General features: G+C 42.2%; 1 protein-coding gene across 3 annotated transcripts in view; it reads right to left on the bottom strand.

Moving 5' to 3' along the window:
* The window catches only part of BMPER (BMP binding endothelial regulator), a 227,200-nt gene that overhangs the window by 35,640 nt on the left and 170,126 nt on the right, over positions 1–21,434 (bottom strand). The gene's annotated exons all lie outside the window — the stretch shown is intronic.

Raw genomic sequence — 21,434 nt, 5'->3', positions numbered from 1 at the left:
GACCTCCAGCTTCCAAGGTATTAAATAACAGCAGACAAAAATGAAAAACAAGAGATAATAGTAAACAGGGCAATAATAACAACAGTTTAGAATACCTTTTTTCTTGTTATCATAAAGGTCCTGAGGTTAATAGGATAATAATTTTATTGTTTCTCTTCAGAGAAACTATCAAGAATGATTTTCAACTTTACAGCTTACTTGCCTGTTTCCAATTACTTAGGACTTTCTGACCCCAAAGAGGCCTGAGACAAGATATGGTCTCTTGATATTTCCTTCTGAGGAGCTGAGTTCAGTGCTTCTGAATTGAAGGACCCTTGAGAATGTGAACTTAGTACCTTTGACTCTGGTGGTGTTATAAAAATGGCTCTGACAAGTGAAAAGGGCACAATTTTCAATTCAGAAAGACCTAAGTTTCTGAGGTGGTCTCCTATTGATGGATGAGGCAATTTGACCCAAAGCTCTGACATTTTACTGTATCATAAATCATTTCCAAAAACTTAAGGGTAGATAAGATTCTGCTTGGGATGGTATGGATTTACATTTATTTTAAGAGTCTACCCCTACAGCTTTTAATAAGTGTTATTGTCCATGTACTCCAATAATAATGTCCATTAAGGAAAATAATGATGTAAGAATCCAAATTTGCTTTTGGAAATTTATTAATGCATGATTCCTGGACTGGGATAACCTCTTCGCTGTTGTTGTTTGATTTTGTTAAGAATCATGAAAACAGATAAAAATTTCTAAGAAGATGACAACAGTTTTTGGAAAAGTAAAAAAGAATAAAACATTTAATTAAAAAGCTGGACTTCTAAAGATTTCATAGGTGTTTCCTAATTTCCACAATTCTGGAATCCTGAAAAGTGAATAATTCAGAGAGACAAAGAAAATGAGCTATATTGATCTAAAACCTGACAAATTTTCTTTCTTTGTGTATATAGGACTAAGTCCACAAGCTGAATAAGGCAAGGGAAAAGGCAGATGGAAAAAAACTATATTGTCTTATAAATCTTTACTCTAATGTCATCAGAAAGAAGAAGGCATCCATCTATCCATTCATACATACATACATCTATCCATCCATCTTCTCATCCGTCCATCCACTATTTTGCTATTTATTACCATTTTGCTATATGCTACTATTGCCTACCAAGGTAATGGGATTGCACATATGAATAAGACAGGAAGGTCCCTGTCCTCATGGAGTTTATATTCTAAACAAAAAAATCTCATTTTTATCTCCATTCTATCATCATTACAAAAAGGTATGTTATTCATTATTTTTTTCTAACCTAAGAATTTATGCCATCATGTTAAAAGATGCTGGACACCAATCGTCATCAAGGAAATGCAAACCAAAACCATAAGGAGACATACTTCACGCCCACTACACTGGCTATCATCAAAAAGTGAGGTAATGACAAGTGTTGGCAAGGATGTGGAGAAATCAGAACATAAATACACGGCTGGTGGGAATGAAAAAAAGTGGCAGCCATTTGGAAAACAGCCTGGCAGTTCCTCTAATGATTAAACAGAGAGTAACCATACGATTCTGCAATTTCACTTGAAAGAACTGAAAACAGGTATTCAAACGAATACAAGTACATGACTATTCATAGCAGTCTAGTCACAACAGCTAAAAGGTAGAGACAACCCAATGTCCATCAACTAATGGATGGATGAACAAAATGTGGCCTAGCCATACAACAGAATGTTATTTGACCATTAAAAGGGTTGAAATACTCATACATGCTACAACATGGATGAACCTTGAAACTATTATGATAAGTGAAAAAAACCATTCCCAAAAGACCACAAAATATATGATACCATTCAGACAAATATCCAGAATCATGACACCTATAGAGACAGAAAGTACACTAGTGGTTGCCTAGAACTGGGGGTCATATAGGATAATAGGAGCATACAGGGTTTCTTTTTCAGATAATAAAAATGTCTAAAAGTAATGTGGCGATGGTTACGCATTCCTGTAAATACAATAAAAACCATTGAATTGTACATTTTAAATGGGTGAATTGTATGTGTGAATTATATCTCAATCAAACTGAAAAAAAAGAGAAGAAAAATGACTGCTATGGCTATATTTCTCAAGAGATTAGTCACCTTTCTCCTAAGACAATCATCCTATTTCTAAATATTTGTACTTGTTTATCTGCACTGGTCTTACTTGCATTAAAGTTATTTGTGTACATGTTTATTGTCCCCTGCTAGAATACAAGCACCTGGAGGGCAGGACTTAGATGTACACCATCTTTGTAAGCCCTGAAGCACCTAGTATGAAGCCATTTACATGGTAACCACTTAATACACTTTTGAAGGACTGAACCATTTATTGGCTCAAAATTAAACATTTTTTGATTAATAGTAATTTGTAATTGGATAATTTTTAAAAAAAACACATAGTGAATGATAATCATTCCCACTAATAACACTTTCTTGACTCCCTATTACTTTTCTTAGTATGATAGTATGGCGACCCATATCATTGCTGTGACCTATGCAATCTGGCCTGCACATGCCTCTCCAGCCTCATCTCATCCACTCATCCCCTGCCTCTTGTCTCCTTTCAGTTTCTGAAATATACTTTGCTCTTTTCTACCTCAGGGCCTTTGCACTGGAGTTCTTCTGTACCTCCCTCACCTGATTCACGCCCATGCCTTTTCAGATGGCAACTTAAGGCTTCCTCCCTCCGGGCACCTTCCCTAGGGCCTGAGGCCACATCAGGTTTTTGCAACAACATTCACTTGTGTGATGACTTAATGCTTTTTTCCTTGCTACATTGTCAGCTTAGTGAGGACAGAGACCTGACTTTTTTTAATCTAAATAGGCATCCCTGAGCCTCACACAGTCCTTGGGACCTACTAGGCACTCAGAAAATACTTTTTGAATGAATTCATGAATTGGGGTTTTCATGGTCAATAAAGGAGAAGCACAGAAACACCTCACGGCTCACACAGCAAGATTTCATAAATTAACAATTCCCATGTCAAATCTGGTTTAAAAAGCAAAAGAACACATGAGAATCTATAACTATAATAGCAACTGCTAGACACTGGAGCAAACCGTCAAGCAGTGCCGGCCCTTGGCTGGCTGAATGAGCAGCGCAGCCTGAGAGGTAAACCCTTGGGGCTCAGGGCCCGAGGGGATGGAGGTGAACTTCCAGAGATCCGGGGAAAACATGTGCAGATGTGGCTGCTTGTGGTGGAGTTTATAGGAGGAAGGGGATGAAACACATGGCCACATGAAGACAGCTGCCTAAAAATGGAAACCCAAGCTTATTATGCAGGAATCATCTCCCCTAGATTAAAAACAGAAAGGCAATAAAAACGCCAATTGTGTCAATAAATGCTGTCAGTAAGAGAGAAGACGCATCAACACAAACAGCTGCACTTACAAACCATTGGAAGAACCCAGCAGGAAAAAGAGAGACAGTGACGCTGCCCAGACTACATCCCAGCGTCAGGGGAGACATGGACACAAAGAGGGACCCAAGCTGAAACCAGGGTTGTGGGTGGGGAATTACGCCCCTCACCCAGCAGCATCTTGGGACGTTCTGGGAAGATGACCAGTTCCCATGATACCACCTTGATAGCTACAGGACACTTTAAACGGAGCTTCTGGTTGGAAGCCCATGAAATAATTCATGCAACCGTTAGCCTACTACCTGACACACAGTAAGAAGTTAATAAATGTTAATTTTTAAAAAGTATTAAGCCCAAGGTTTGATATTTCATTACACAGCTTGCTTCAAAACCGTATGGACAACATTTGCTCCTGTGTACTGAAAGCATTCTAGATGGTTAAAAAGAAAAAAAAAGTATGCTGACCAAAATAAATTCCAGATGGATTAGGGATTTAAAATAAAATAAATGAAACCATAAAAGTACTTGAATAAAATTTATGTATATTTTTATATAATCTAGGGGCAAGTAAAACCCATATAAGCATAAACGCAAAGGGAAAACCCATAAACCACAAAAAAGATATACTGACTAGCAAAAAAAGTAACACTTGCATATAATAATAACTAAGAATCGGAGTAACAAAAAAAATGGCTCACATATTACAAAAGGTTAATATTCTTTAATATCAAAAGAACTCACAAAAATCAATAAGAAAAAGATAAATGGCATTAAAAACGAGAAATCAATTTTTGCCTATCATTTTAGGAATTCTTTTTCTTTGCTTTTGAGTTTTCTAGGTTTTTATTCTTTATTTTAGTGAAGATACTGTTGGCAAGGGTGCTTGCTCACCTATTGCTAATTAAAATATAAAATTGCTCTGAGCAACAGCGGTTCGAGCCCGGCCCGAGCTGAACTGTCGCTGAGCTGCCAACAGGTAGCAGGATGGCTCAGCTTAAAAAAACAAACAAACAAAAAAAAAAATATATATATATATATATATATATATATATATATATATATATATATATAATTGGCTTGGCCTTTCTGGCAGTCATTTATATCTCCAAAGCCTTAAAATTTGCAGGCCATTTTACCTAGAAATCCACTTCTGAAAACTTACCCTAAGGAAATGAGGATAAGCACAACTATTGAGGTATATTCATTGCAATAATACTTAAAATCATTGTAAAAACATAGGTGGAATGGTAAAAATGAACTACGTTACATCTATATTTATATATGACATTTGTTACTATTTGTAAAGTAACTAGAACGTTGGCACATTATACACTCTAAATAGGTATTTAATAAATGAAAATAAAAATAAAGCACTATACAGGCATTTACAGTAGTGTAGAGAATATTTACTGATATATAAGAATGTGAATAATTTACTGTTAGGTAAAAATAAAACAGCTTACAATGCTATGTACAATACGATCTGGCTGTTGTAAAACAAGTCTATACGTGTATACATACCCATGTATGCCTGAAAATAATAAAAACCAGTTATCTTGGTGGAGTTAGTTTTACTTTCTTCATTGTCTGTGTTTCCTAATTCTCTTGCAGCATTCATGGTATGTGTGTAAGACATTTTTGAAGCATACTAAGTTTGAATTTTAACTTGCTGAAAGGAAGAATTTAATAAATCTTATAAACTACTCCAGGAGTTTAAATGTGAAATTTATACAAACATTTCTATAAATGCTATTAAACAATAGCCATATCCATTCTTTAGCAGCCATTTAGATAATACAAGATATTTTTCTCCTAAGCTCATTTCAGAATTGACGGCAATCCCCACAGACCATAATTTTTCCTTAAATTGTTTTCTCTTCAGAGGGCTGAAAAGAGTTTTAGCCTGTGAGATTCACACGGATTACCAAGGAAATATTTATTATCATCCAATATCATCTGAGATCCAAACCAAAGTCTTGAATTCCGATATACCCAACCTTGTTATCCTCAGATGAGATTTCTTTTCAGCAGACCACCCAACGGCCTCCAAATGATTGTAACATTCAGGCTTCAGCAAATCACAGCCAATCAACAAAACCTTTACCACCCGATTGGATCACCAGAAAAATCCATCTGATTGATTGCGCAGACAAACCATACTCATGAAAAGGTAACTGGGGGACAAATTCAATTTGATCACAAAGAATGGATGCAGGGTCATGGCTAACTAAACCTTTGGTTAGAGCCCACCAGGACAAAACCTCTGCTAATAATCTAGAACCGAGAGATTATGCTACAGCGTGTCTGGTTTCCCATTTGAAATTCTATGAAACAGCAGGAGATTCCATAAAAGCTTAATAAAAATAATAAAAAGCTGTCTCTCCTCAATAATTTTTCCAAGGAGTTGTTAACAGGACCATGTCACTGAAAACTAATTTAAGTATCAATCTTCCGTATGGAAACCCCAGCCTTTACACTCCCCGCCTCGCTCTCCAAGCAGGTTCAGCCATTAGCCTCAGAAGAAAACCACTGAACCAGAAGGGTTTTTTTCCCTTGGAAACGTTTTAAGGGCAAAGGCAATTCGTCTTTCCACAGCGGCTCTTGAGTCCATGGTAAATGTCTCCTGTGCCTTCACCCGGAGTTTCAGGATCATCTCACCACCCTGAGATTAACATCAGTCGTTCTACTCCTAAATCTCCACACTCTTATCTGATCATGCAACCTGGGGATCTGGGTGCATTTCTCACTTCAAATAGTAAATGTTTAAATTGAAAGAAATAATATGATCTAAATTAGAAAGCACAGCTTTCGAGTTTGAAGCCAGCACCTTCGGCTCCCATAGGAAACCCTTCCTGCAGCTCCTCCAGGGTCTCCATAGGACAAAACTAAGCCTTTCCATCCTAGATCCATCTGTGCAGATTCTTCCAAATTTCACAGGAACACACAGTATATAAAGTCTGAAAGCACATACAACAGTGATGAGGAAAGTGACAAACATACTACTTCTGTGATTCCCAGACCAGCCAGCCAGCTGTTGTTCTCATCACTACATCCTTTTCCGAATCCTCCAGAGACTCCATGATCTGGCACTTACTTACCCTCCATGCTACACTGATCACACCAAACAGGAAGCAAAGGCTGACCTGTGCATCCATTTTCCTTCTCTCCCTGCTGCCCCCCACCCTCACCCCCAACAAATAGACACTGAGGGGGCGGAGGACACAGGACAGGGAAGCTGTTGAAACATGGTGGCCTGGGATTGGCAACGGGAGGTAATAAGACCTTGGTGCTTATAAAGCCAGGTGTTCTTTGCCCATGGAAAGATCAAAGATAACAAAAATGCAAACTACAGAGCAGAGCCAATGGATAGACAGCCAGCGAAGTCCAGTGCACACAAGAGCCAGCAGAAACCTTGATACATGGTTCAACGTCAGGTCGCCGCTTCAAAATCTCATCAGGAGTATGATTTCATTTGAAAAGCTCTGGAGGAGTGGAGGGTTTTCCTTGGATGGCATTTTCCCTCTCACTGCATAGTGACTGTCAGCAAGATTCTACATTACATTAAAACCCAGAAGGATGAAAAGCAGCTCCGCCATTCTGCAAGGATGGGGGGGGGGGGGGAAGCTAGAGCAAGTAGAAAGGTTAAACTCAAGAAAGTCAAATTTTGAAAGAAACCTTCTAAGTGCTGACACACTCCAGATCAATTAGCTTCAAGACAATGAATTTCTAAAGAAAGGTTGGCAGCAGACATCTGGCATGGAGAAAGTTGCAGTCTTGAGGCAGACATCACAACTAGTCCATCTTTGCCCCCCACAGAGCCTACCCAGTACCCACATACAGCGGAAGTCAGTAACTGCTCACTGACCTGAAGCTTCTTTACCATTTTATGTATTGTGCCAGTCAAGAAACCCGTGAAAGGATAACACATTAAGGGGATGGCTGTTGGGTGATGTGGAGAATTGAATCAAAGTGAAAGTCCATATTGTGATGCTTAATTTCATGTGTCAGCTTGCCTGGGTCACAGGGCACCCATATATTTGGTGAAACATTTTTCGGGGTATTTCTGTAAGGGTGATCTTGGATGAGATTAAGAGTTAAAGCAATAGACTGAGTAAAGCAGATTGCCCTCCACAATGTGGGTGGTCCCATCCAATCAGTTGAACTGTCTGCATTTAACAAAAAGCCTGACCCTCCCTTGAGTAAGACACAATTCTTCCTGGGTGCCTTCCAACTGGGACACTGGTTTTTTCCTGCCTTTGGACTTGAACTGAAATAGCCACCCTTCCTGGGTCCTGCGAGCCTGCTGCCCTTCAGTCTAGAACTATACCACCACCTTCCCGAGTCTCCCTCCACCTTGCCAGCTCATCCTGTAGACCTTAGGACTTGTCAGCCTTCATAGTCACATGAGCCAATTCCTTATAATAAATCTCTTTGTATGTCCTATTGGTTTTGTTTCTCTGGAAAACCCTGACTAATACACCAATCCATTTGAAAAACATAGTCCTGCCTCTCCCATGATTGCCCACTCTCTTACAAGAAATATTTTAGGCTTAATCTAAGACTAAATTCATCTGGATGCCCATATTGGGGTAAAAATTAGAATGATAAAATACTCAAGGGAGTATCTAATGTTAAGGAACATTAAAAAATCCATGCAGATTGTCAGGGTCTTTTTCTGTTCCAACCCAGGAATTTGGCATCAGGAGAAAACAGCTCCAAACTTCATGTTTCCTGGGTAAAAACTTCAAAAAATACAGAGGAAGACAATGTAGTCAGAAAAGTCCTCTCTTATTCTCCACTCTCATCCCTGCTAACGGTTACTGATAAGCTCTCAAGGGAAACTTAAGAACGTGGAGTAAGGAAGGCAGTAGCAAACACACACTCTCTATGTCACTCAGCCTATCATGATGCTCTCCAGCACTCTCAAGGTCAGTGACTAAGAAGATGGTGAAAGAAAATAATGTGGAAACTGAGAGCTCTGGGGTGACCTCCTTGAGCAGGTCGGTGGCTCCAAGAACCAGTTGAGTTCACGTTCGTGGAACTGTTCATGACAGTGTCCTCCACTGGCTCCACGTCCTTAGTTTATTCAGGACAATAACGCAAGGCCATTTCCAGTAAGCCAGGCTCATTACACAACACTGGGAAAGACAAAAATGTCCGTGCTCCATGTAGGTCTAATATGCCAGGGATCGATATGTGGAAATGTGAACATTTCGCATTTCCCTGTCGAAACCAGTGTTAATAATTAGATTTATAGAATTGGCACAGACCTTTGATCGGTATTTTTGAAGTCTCTACAAAATCTTACAGATCCAGGATTGAAAAGGGTTTGTTTTGTGTTAGTCCTTATCACTACTACCTTAGCAACTGGATATAAAGCATTTTTTAAAAAAATTACAAACATTTGTTGAGCATTTACTATGTCGCAGACTTTGTATTAAGTGCTTCAAACATACTATTCATATAACAGTTATAAAAATCTTATGAGGTCCATAGTAGTGTTATACGCACTTTAGAGATGAGGAGCTTCAGGCCTAGAAAGTCTGCCATTTTCCTTACGACACACAGTAATGGTAAATCCAGGATTTGAGCCCAAAGGGTTAGACAATAAGTCTTCACTTTGAGCCATTATATCAAAACTCAACATATTGAAGAACTGAAAGTACATAACCTCATGTATTGGGCATCAGACCTCATATGTCACACAGCTTCTACCAGAAAAGGGGCCTGATATGACATAAAATGAAAAGGAGTCCCATCGGAAAAACAATCCTAAAACATAGAGAGCTGCCCGAGATTCATTTTGGAAAGATCAGAACACGGAGAAGAGGAGAAAAACACCTGGGCCTGAGTCGGTGTCATATTTCTATTTTACTTCCGAAAAAAACCCTCAGTCTAAGTCCAAATTATATAACACTCCAAACGGCTTATTTAGTCAGTTGCCGCTGTTCAGTTTAGTCTCTGGAGGATGTCAGCCAAAGACACGCTTAGAGGCTTGGCGAAAGTTACAAAGTCTGAGAAAATTAGCGTTCTAATGTCCGGAGGACACAGTGACAAATTAGTTTGAGAATGCTGCGCAGTTAATAAGGTGATTCACATTGGCATGTCCCAATCTACATTGAGATGCTGTGCATTGAGTTGCCACACGGACTGCTGAAAACAAAGAATTTTGTAACGAAAAGATGTATTCTAATCACGATGAACCTCTCCAGCATCAAATCAACTCCTGGGAGCCTCCAATGCAAGGAACGTTTTGTTAGGAGATGTGAAATATAAATGTGACATAGTCCTCAACGTTGTGACATTTGCACCCTCTAGTTGAGGAGATGGGAAGTAAGGTGCAGAAGGGATAAATGGTGAGAGAGGATTTAAATTCCAATCAATGATCACACCAAGAAGCTAGGCAGTTTGATTAACGGCCAAATCAATGAAGTGTGCAATTCATGTAAGAGTTCACGAAAAAAGAAAAGCATGTGTCTTGGGTGGACAGGAGAGATTTACAAAAGTCGTGAAATTTGAGCTGGATGTGGAAAGATGGGAAAGCAGACTCGAGGCAAAGGGCCAGACACGAAACAGGGCACAGCCCACTCAGAGCCTGTCAGTCGGGCCGGGCCAGAGGGTTTGGAAAATGAAATGTTTATTTGAAAAGGTGTGCAGGGTAGAGAGATTGGAACAAACCTTGGACGCCAAGCTAAAGAGTTTAGACTTTGTCCTTCAAGTAAGGGGCTACTTAAGGTTTTTGAGGCGAGGGCCAGAAAGCACAAAGGAGCACCTGAGTGTGGAACTCGCCAGGCAGAGAGGTTTAGAGGAGAAAACAGATTTAAGCAGAGGGAACAGGTTCGGAGCCTGTGGCTGCAGTGCAGGCCTGTGGGGATGAGGGCCTCAGACTCTCTCTGTGAGTGAGGAAGGCAGGGAGAGGAGGAGACAGACGCTGCCTAAGCCTATCTACACGCACGCACTGGCCCGGGTGCTTCCCATCCATCGTCTCCTTGGGCTCTAACCACCACCCCGAGCGTAGCACTTCCTCATCTCATTTCACAGACAAGGAAAGCGCAGAGCAGTTACCCTATCATACAGCCAGTAAATGGAAGAGTGACATGTGCATAATTTGTTAGACAGGATAAATCAGTTGAGTCGATAACTGGTTGAAGAGGGTGTGAAAGGCAGAATAGCATCAATTGTGCCTAGTTATGACTATAACGTTTCAAGCAGAAGAGGCTCAAGATCTTTACTAAGAAAACTATGAACCAAGAAGAGCACATAGGACCATAGGATCCTCTTTCTAGGGCAGCAGTCTTCCCTGTAAGTATGTGGAGGGTGCCCCCAGTAGGGCTCCACAGAGAATCACATTCTGTGAGTTTTCACCCAGGCCTGAAAGGAGCCCCCTGCTTGGCTTAAGCTCTGGGTACGTGGTCTTGTGGCACGTGTGGTCAGGTCTACATGTGTTATCATATTGATAAGAATCAACAATGTCATCTGGAAGGTTGACTTTAGGAGCTGGGGCACTGAAGGCCTGAGTAACAATCCAATGCTTATTTACCCCTCATAGACTGGGCCACCTTGAAAAAAATAAGTCTGTAATCACCATTCCACTCCCTTAATCCATTCAAAGGCAGCAGTGAAAATTCTCCCAATGCTCCCTCAGCTGAGGAGCAATGTTAGCTTGAATAAAACAGTGTCCCCAATTCACATAGAAAATAGTTAATCTACTCACTTCAAGACAAATGGACAGTTTGGAAAGGACACAACCACCTTTCTTAAATAAGACTGTCAAGTAAATATGCACTTTGTGTATTAAGTTATCTCATAGTCCATAAGTCAAAAGAGGACTAATTTCAGCCTGAGGAATCTACATATCAAAAATTATTTCATCCTCCGCTGGAAGTCATTTGACTCATGAGTCAAAAATCAAACTGTTCTCAACCCTGGTGAGTCCAGACATCGCTGACTAGCCCTCTATGGCAAACTTGGTCTATAAACATAGATATGATTGACTTGGACAGGTCCTCAGGTGCTTTTTGTTTTCTTCCAGTGTCATCTAGAGGGAAGAAGAACAAAACCCAAATTGAACCTGTCTTCTTAGACCTCTCTGAAGAAAGTCTGAATGAGAACAAGATGGCACATATTCTTCCAGAGGCACACTCACGGTCTGCTGTTGGCCTCTGCAGACGTAGGGGAATGTGTTCAGAATGCACACAACACGATGGCCCTGACAACTCAATTATGCACTGCATGCCTCAAATTGCAACTCATCTGTGAGGTGAGATTCACAAAGGACAAGCAGTTAGGAGCAACAGGACTCTTCTCAACACACTCACGAAGAGCCAAGAACATGGAGACACGAAGGCACACTCCATCACACGCCTCCCTCATTTCCTAGAAGACCACATACCTCCAACCCTCACACAAAGAGTGAGGTCCTAGCCAGCCACTTCTACACAGGAGGCAATTCCCAATTAAGATAAATCCAGAAGACAGATCGTTGAACAAAAGAAAGCAAATAAAGTTACATGTATGTAGTAAAGGATATCTCTGCGAATCCCATGGCCTGAAAATGTGTGTGTCAGCTCTCTCTCTTCCCCTCTCTGAGCTGAAATGTGTTTCTGAACACTCCCTATACCGATTTGTCAGGTTGGGAGATCCATGATGGTGACATCTGTCCTTTCTTCACCCAGGCAACGGGCCAACAGAGGGAAGACAAGCTTGCATTGGGAGGCCCGGAGGCTAAGCACATCCATGAGCAGAGTGTGTCTGAGCTCATTGTTGGCCCCCCTCAACCATCACTGCACAGTCATATTTCACCCCTAGAGGCAGACTGTTTGGTTGGGTCCAATCATATTTCTCTTTCTCAGAGGTGATTCTAGAAATTTCTAGAGAAAAAGGGGAAGTGGGCCTGACTTCAGAAAAGTGTAATGCAGGTGTCCCAAAAGAAAAGGAGAGGTTGTATAAAAATACACCCTCTCTCCCACAAAAAAGGGAATTGCTTGACAGATCCCAGGTATGGGGTGGGGGACATGAATATGAATGACAAATGACCTCTTCCCTGAAGAGCTGAAACCTGTTGAGGGAAGCTGTCATATGGAGGAATAACGATAATATAGCCAAGACTAAATGGAATTAGTGCATAAAACAAAATAACCAAAATGTAAGAGAGAAAGAGAGAGGGGAGTGGGGGAATCGATTTTAGTGGGAGAAAAGTCTTCTAGAAAGAAATGATCCTTAAACTTGGCTGGAACAGAGAGAAGCAGAGAAGGACAGTCAGCAAATGACATCAGCCATAAGCAAAGGCACATTCCCAGGAAAGTGCCGAGGGCACTCAGGGGTTGCCGGATTGGGTGGAGTTGAACGTAGGTAAACATGAGCAAAGCTCAACACATAAGGTATTGCTTCCTGGCATGGAGCCTTGATGGCCATGCTCAGGAGTTGTGAACGGGATCGAATAAATGACCTAGCGCTTCTGAGCCGGGGAGGGACATGCTGGCTGCACCACTGGCCCTGTCACCAAGGCTCAGGATGGAGGCAGACCCTTTGGACGAACTTGGCCTGCGGGAGACTGGTGCTCCGTGTTCATGTTTATTGCTAGATCAGCCTCATGACTCTCTTTCTTGACGGTCCCAAGAGGCCTCTCCATCCCAGCAGCCCTGCAGACCTGTAAGTATGTTCCCCTGCGACTACACCTGTATTTTAATCAGACCTACTTTTCATTTCTTCCCTTTCATTAAAAAGAAGTTATTTTTGAACAATCAATATGCTTTCCCAAGCAAGAGTCAATGGCAACCCCTTTGCCCCTCTGCCTGAAGGAGGCCTGTGAGAAATGGCTGAGCTTCAAGTATATGTGATGTTGGGGGATTTTCTCAGAGCTCAAATGCAGAAGAAAACAATCTTAGACTTAACTAGAAAGGAACCCAGACTGGCGATCAAGAGGCCCAGACCAAAAGAGAAGGGAAATGTATTCCTATTCCTGCCTCTAAAGAATACTGAGTTTCAAAACGTATGGTTTGGGTAGCATTAGGGTCAGGAGCAAAAGTGCCAGGTCCACGTAAGGCCCAATGCTAGGTTTTCAGTAGTTGGACGTTAACCAACTATCAGGGCACAGTCTACTCTCCCTACATCTATGCTTATTCTATCCTATTTCAAATCCCTATTCCCAGATGCGCTGCTCACGTCTCAGGGAAGTTCCTCTTCTCTCACAGTAAAACCCAAGGCCCTTCCCCGCCTGTGAAGCCCTGTTTCTGTGCCTCACCTCCCTCCTCTTTGCTCCTTCTGCTTCAGATGCAGTAGCCTTTGGTTATTTCTCAAACTCTCCAAGTGCTTTGCACTGCATGGTAAGCATGTTTCCTTCATTTGCACTTGGCGCATTCCCTCACTCCCTCCAGGTTTCAGCTCAAATGGTACCTTATCCCAGAGGCCTTCCCAGGTCCCAGCATCGTTCTCCATCACCTTCCCTGCTCCGGGCTTCTTTGTAGCACCTGAAACCACTGCCTATACCTGTATTATCTTGGATTTGCTTATTGTTGTCACCCCTCCAGGTTATGAGAGTAAAACCTTGGCGTTGACCACAACTGCAGGCCCCGAGCTAAGAAAGTATCTGGTGTAGATGGTCCTCACTACATACTGGCAGGAGTTGTGATTAAATAGAGGCACAATGAATATGCTAGAGAGGGAGAGACGGAAATACCCATTCACCCCTCTTCAGGTCAAGGAGTACCTAGAGCTACCTGAGGAGAACACCTGTCTCCCATTCTCTATGTGATGAGACCTTGATTGGTCCAAAGCAGCGTTTCTCAAAGGGTGGTCCTCAGACCAGCAGTATCATCGCCACCTGGGAGCTTGTCAGAAATTCTCAGATCCCACCTGAGACCTGTTGAATCAGAAACTCTGGGAGTGGGGCCAGCAATCAGCGTTTTGGCAGATCCTCCCAATGAGTCAGATGTCTGCTGAAGTTTGAGAACCACTCATCAAAGGAATCAACTCATTTTTTTTTCCCAACCAAGGGGATGGGTGTAGAGGTAGGCACAAAACCCAACCAGAGCCAGTGAGGTAAACAGGACTTGTTGGGGTTTCCGAAAAGACAGACTCACCCCTGTCTGCATAATTTGTCTGAGGCTATTCCCCAGGTGAATTTGGGGGGGAACTGTGTTCCAACACAGAGGAACCGTGGAAGGAACTGGAGAAAGCACCAATCCTGGGACCTTACTTAAACCCTGAATCATGCCACAACTGAAGTGAAAGGTACCATGGCTTTTTGGTTACATGAGTCAATCAGCACTCATTTCTACAAATTAAGCATGTGACTATTTAAGCTAGTTTAACGGATTTTCTTTATATGGAACTAAAAAAAATGATCTAATTAATACAAGGTGAGCAAAAGCATATGTTAATGTCAAACTTCACCTAGCTTAGGAAACAGAGGATGTCACCAAAGTACAAAGAGAAGATTGCCACATGAACACATGGTCTCTGTACTCCCCCTGAGTACAGACTCTACCTCCTGACAGGGGCTCTGGGCCTGAGACTTGGTGGGAGGGGCCTCTGACCCAGTGCTGTGTGGGGATGGTGCCAAAACCAAGGGGAATGACAGAATATGGAACAAAATGAGTGCTTAGATGGCCCAGCAAGGCAGGGAATCAGTGACTCAGTGACTGTTATCAAGAACTGAAGGACAGAGTTTGGACAGCAGAGAACAGAGAGGAATAGGTCCAGAGAGAGTGAAGATGTGGCTGGATGAGCCAGTGCCTGAGGCCTGGGGCTGCCCATCACTGGTGTCTTGTGGCCCACTGTCTGTGAAGTCCTGTTTAAGGACCAAGGATGGAGCAAACACAAATGACCTTACAACTCATCCATATGAGCTATTTCACTGGTTAGTGGACAACTGCCCGGCCCTATTTCTTCAAAAACAGAACAAAACTCTTTTCAAAAAATTCTGTTAAGAGACTTTCCACCTGATATAAATAATGAAGAACAATGCCAGGGACAAACAGGTGACCAACCCAAGAACAGGTGAAAATGCCTTTTGCAAAAGAGTGACAGCATGCCTTCAGCCCCTGCGAATACATTTATCTGTTGCACACTAGAGTCAAATTACAACTGTCCTACAAAATGGTTACCTGGACTCCTTTCCTTTGCATAGAAAATATATAGCGATAGTTCTATTAAAATATTATTAAAGTTTCAATGTGTTATCAAGCTTTAAATGGAAGAATTTGGACAAAATTATTTAACAACACAGCACAGGGTAGGCCAGAGGGGAAATATAGAAGACCAAACCAGCACTGCCGAAACCTTACGGTGTACCCAAATCATGGGGAGCCGTACCCAATCGCACGTTCTGATTCAGGAAGGCCAGGGTGGTACCTCAGTTTCTGTATTTTTAACAAGCTTCCAAAGCTGCTGCCCCAAGGATGGTGCTTTGGACAGCGAGCGCCTGAATTTCATGCAGGTGCAGGGATGCACGTACATTCTAGAATGTGTGCTGGGGAGCACGGACATGGCTGGGCACACGGGCCATATGTGTAGCAAACACGTGTGTGGCAAGTGTGTCTGCATCATCCCAAATGTATGCTGAAAAGGAACATAGCCCTGATTCCAAGCATATCATAGCAAGTAAAATAAACCACTGCCCCAGATATCATATTCCGTAACCTGGTGAAGAGAAAACTCATTTTCAAGCTCCATGAGACGGATGTATCTTCAGGAGAAGTAGGATTTGACCCAGAATAGGAATGAATCACTGACAGGTGAGATTCTGTACAATGGACGTTGTTACATTGAAAGGCTAACACAGGAAGGACACAGAGCTCCTTGGCACAGGCACATGGGCAGCTCAGAGTTGGCAGTATCCGCATCTCAGAGGCACAAGAATACACAACACTGCCAGGCTGGGCCCCTCTTCTCCAGCACCTTAACCTGGGTCTCCATCCTTTTGATCTCAGCTCAAATATCCTCACCATGTGAGGGCTGGGGTATGTGTGGGGGTGCTCCATCTGCCCCCCCCCCACCCTTTTCCCTACACGCACACCTCCTGGGTCTGACTCCTATGACATGATCTTTTTATACATTATGAAGTTGTCCTTCACAGCACACACATATCACAGCATGTGGATTTATGAGGATATTGGTTTGCTGTCTTCCTCATTCACTAGACTATAAACTCCATGAAGACAGGACCCATGTCTAATGCACTCACCACTGGAATCCTAACACACAGCACAGGGCCTGATATTTAACAGGACTCAATATACTGATCGAAGAGCTGAAGGGAGAGAGAAAAACAGGAAAAGGGAGAATTTCTTAACCCCGTGTCCACTGATCCCCATGCAGAGAATGTCCTGTTGTATGCACAGGTGTGTGTGCTCATTTTCCTGGAAAAAATGAGTCTTAACTTTCATCAAAAGGGAGGTCTCCAAAAGGGTTGCAGCCTCCCCAAAGTTAAGAATCACTTTGTTACTAGTATCACATCAGTCAAAACATCTTAAGCAAGATGTGAAATAAAAATCAGTCTCTTTATTGAGAAATTGCTCCTAAACAGTCTTTTGAAGCAAAAGAAGAAAAAGATGAAAAAGGAGGAAATACTTTACAGGCATGCAGCATTAAAATCCAGGAGGAGTTTAGTCTTTTGCAGCAGGGTCAGACATTCGTGTGCCTTATCTATAGAATTAATACTGTGAACTAGAAAAAATGTTTGAGTAGAAAATGGGCAGCATTTTGAAATTCAAATATAGTTCTCTTTAAAAGATCAGTAGGATGAAACTGGCTTGTTTAATACTCAGCCAACCTAAACTACAGCATAATACTTCCAAAGCCTGAACAATTTTGCTTAAAAGAAAATCTTTAAAAAAATATATATATCCTTCAAAATGAAAATAAATTGCAGTACAGTTGAGCCTTGAACAATGCGAGAATTAGGGGGGCCGACCCCCACACAGTCGAAAATTCACATATAACTTCAGTTGGTTCTTCACATCTGTGGATCCCCAACCTTGGATTGAAAATACCATTTCAAATGGTGATTAGTGGAATCCATGGAGGAGAAACCCACAGATACTGAGGGCTGACTGTATTTATTGAAAAAGATCTGCATATTAGTGGGCCTGCACAGTTCAAACCCGTGTTGTTCAAGGGTCAACTGTATACAAAACATTTGCAAAATTTGAGTGCTTTAGCTCAGTTTACAAAACGGAGAAAATATGCCATCAGGGGTGGGTTACTAAGAGGAACTATTACCAGATGATGGAGGTAATGGTCAAAAGCAAAAGCTCTAGGTAAAATGGATTTGGTTTTAAATCCTGGCTCTGTCTTTTTCTCGCCTGGTGACCTTGGGTGATATTCTTAACTCCTTTAAGACTGGGTTCCTCACCCACACAAATGGCACAATATATGCAAGTAAAGCCCTTAGCTGCCGCCTGGCACAGAGTGAGCACCCAAACATGTAAGCACTTACGCCTCCTCTTATCCTAAAATTATCCATTATTATCAACACAGTAATATATTACCAGGCACATAATGCATGTCAATCAATGCTAGCCAACATGGTTGTCATTACTTTCTATTACCAAAGCCAATGACTCATTATCTGTAGTCAGATAGCCCTCTGTTTTCAGTCAACTTCTGAATCTGAATCTTTTTTACCCAAGCACTAAATACCAGCCTCAGCCTGCCTGCAGCCCCATTTGCTATTCAGGTCAATAAATCCTAACAGTGGCCACAAAACTACAGGTCAGTATCTGCTTAATATCTTTCCTCCCTGGCTTTGATCGCAAAGACAAAATGAAGACTCCAATTTCCTGGTTTCCTTTTCATATGGAAAAGCTTTCAGGGGTTCTGAAAGGTCTTCTGGCCCATATTCTTTGCGCAGCTCAAAGGCATCCTACCTTCACGCTCACACATGGTCCATTGGCTGGGGATCCAATGAAGAAACCAGCTTGCCCTTTCTCTCTCTTTTTAAACTCCAAACACTAGGTAAGACAGTAAATAAAGATCATAGAGAACAGCTCTTTCATGTGAAAAGGATTATTAATTCCAGTATCATCACCAGATTTCCCCATTTCCTTGCAAATTTCTCTACTCTCTATGCTCATTGGCCAGGCTCTTTAAAAGCCTGAAGTCAGTAGAAAGGAAGCAGGTTTTTACAGATACATCCTGTCAGCCGTTCTGGGAGCGTGGTCCTGGCCGCTGGCTCGGGTCCTATTCGTCTTGTGCATATGGTGGGGAGACGGTTTGGGCCTTCTGCCTCTGCACAGGAACTGCTGGCTCCATCTGGGTCCAGCAACAAAACGGCACTGTGTCCAGAGCTTGTTTCTCCCGCACTTGCTGGGACCCTGGTATTCATCTCAAAGTGACCATGGTGGTTCCCTGTACTGGGCTCTCTGTGAAAAGTATTTCAGTGACCAGGAGGACTTTGACAATGGATCCTAATTCTGATTCACTAATGACCCAGCCAAACGAGTCCAACACTTTGGCTGGGCCTCACCTTACAAAGAAGCAGTAAGACCAGTGCCATCTTGCTTATAAAAAGACACTAAAAGGTTTACTTTGCTGCCTGTGCTTTAAACTACAAACCAAGAAAATGCCACTGAGCTCCAAATGCCACTTTGGTCTAAGTGGCCATACGCTTCGTTCCTAACCAACCCCTTTTTCCAGAGACTCGCTCTGCGTTCTCGTCTCTAACGTTTGGAAGTTGACTGTACAGGACAAAAGAAACATAAGCCCCTTCAGCAAAGAAAAGGTCTTGGAGCAGACAAAGTCTCAGGGAACTGAGTCCCCGGGGGACCATGACCACCTGGAAGCAATTCTTCTTGTAATTCCTTCACCTGGTGCTCTCCAGGTGTGGTCTCCGACCCCCAGCATCACCTGGGAACTTGCTAGACATGCACATTCTCAGGCCCTACCCTAGTCCCTCTGAATTAGCTCTCTAAATGATTCTGATCCCTGCTAAAGTTTGAGAACCACTACATACAGACTATATAATAGACGTGCAAAAATGGAGAAATATATAAATGATAAAAAAATGAAAAGTCTTCAGCTTTACAAAGCACTGCCCAGTATGACCAGCTCCCAGTTAATGGTGGAAACAGTGTCCCCTTCATGTCTGATGGATGTTGGGTCATCAACAGTAATGATCTGGGTGCAGCCTTTGCCTCCTGACTCACTGTCCACACCCCTGGCAGTTTGTGACACCAGCCCAGGGAATACCTTTCTGTTAGCGGCCTGCACCAGGCTCTAGCTGCCCTCCACAGCTTTGAACATGCAGCCATCTATGGCTGGCATCGCTCCCTGTGTTCTCTTCCCCAGCCACCTAACCCTCTTTACGCATAGCTACACCCTAGGTCTGCTTTTGGTTTCAGCTTAGCCAGTCACCTCCTCCAGGAAGCCATCCCCCTGGTAGGTTCCCACAGCATCCTGCACATCCTCTATCAAAAACGCATCCTCCTCATCTACACTCCTGTTTACTTGTCTTGCTCATCCGCTTGCATGAACTGTGAGCTCTATGAGCCAGAGGGCTCATTTATCTCACTCACAGCCATGTCCCCAGCACCTGGAACAGCGCCTGGCTAATTAATTACTCAATCAATTTATCAATTGTGACTATAAAATAATCTATTTTTTATAATAGGTGACACAGACCTATTTTAATTCATTATTGATTGATTTCATTGACTCCTAGACGTTATAATTGACCATTAGCCTAGAAATGAGGCCTATGGATATATATAAAAAATAATAATGTCAGCATTTTCTTAACAAAACTGCCCCCCCTCAGTCCTTTTTAAACATATATGCACTCGTAAATATTTGGTCCCTACTTGAACTACTGCCCCCCTGAAAGGCAGTGTGTGAAAGCCTACTGTTCCTTTTACTTGCCAGGTAAGAAGAAAAACGAGAATGAATATTAGATTTCGATATGATGTAAATGGAGAACATTGCATAGGAGGACCCGAGAACACAAAAGCCTCCCTCCTGCGTCACATTTGCACACTCCATCGAGTTTGATTTTTGCCTCCTTGATTGGAAACGGTCAGGGTCCTGAATGGCCATCAGACCCATTCAGCTCCGAGCTCCAGACTGAAGTCCTGCCGCTGTCCCCAGAGCAGCACAGGGGCCAGAGTGCCACCTCTGAGAAGCGCACAACGTGTCAGGACACCAGCGGATCTCACAAGGTGGTGTGCCTGTCCCTGGGGTTTCACTGAGTCTGTGGCCTGGTCGAAGCCAGACTACACAGGGCGATCTCTCAGGACACAGTTCATATCCTAAAGTACTCTTCTCATGAGAGAGAACCTTGGGAGGTCTTTAGAACCTTTTAACACTTAGTTTGCATAGATTATTAACTAACATTTTCTATATTTAAGCAACAACAAATGAGGAAACAGGGCAAGGGGAAGCTACAGCAAGAAGACATAAGCTACAAAAAAGATCTAAACCTCAAACAGAGCTCAGAAGCCCCTCCCCCTTCCAAGGGTCTCCTAGAAATCGATGCCCCTAACTGCACCTGGTACTCCAGTAGTCACCTTGGATAATCACATAAACATAAGTTATGCTCAGCCACTAGTGAAAACTGCAAAACATACTGACACGGAGAAAGTTACAGTTTAGCATCTATTTCTTCTTTTCCTACATTCAGTATTCTGCTAAGAAAGTCAAAATAAAACAAAGGAACTCCTTCTCTTAATCTCTACCCTCACTGGGACTAAGTCATTTTTTTTAAGCTCAGATTGAAATACTCAGAGAATTAATTATCCATTCCTCACTGCCCCACTGCCCCGCCTTGTTCAGTATTATCAAGTGAAATCCTTTATGAAGAGCACATTGTGGAAATTTTAATTAATTCCCAAGCAGTGTTTGCTTTTTTTTTATTGTGAAATACACATTTTTTTAAAATTAGTTTCAGCTGTACAACACAGTGCAATAGTTATACTTTTTACCCCTCAAAGTGACAACCTCCCTCCCCCAATCCATCCCCTCCTCCCCAATATCATACATATCTATTACAATTCCTTTGACTCCACTCCCACACTATACTCCATGTCCCATGACTATATATATATATATATATAT

Source organism: Hipposideros armiger, unplaced genomic scaffold (assembly GCF_001890085.2).
Source record: "Hipposideros armiger isolate ML-2016 unplaced genomic scaffold, ASM189008v1 scaffold_526, whole genome shotgun sequence".
In the NCBI taxonomy this organism is placed as follows: Eukaryota; Metazoa; Chordata; class Mammalia; order Chiroptera; family Hipposideridae; genus Hipposideros; species Hipposideros armiger.
This window is presented reverse-complemented; position numbering and strand designations above follow the sequence as displayed.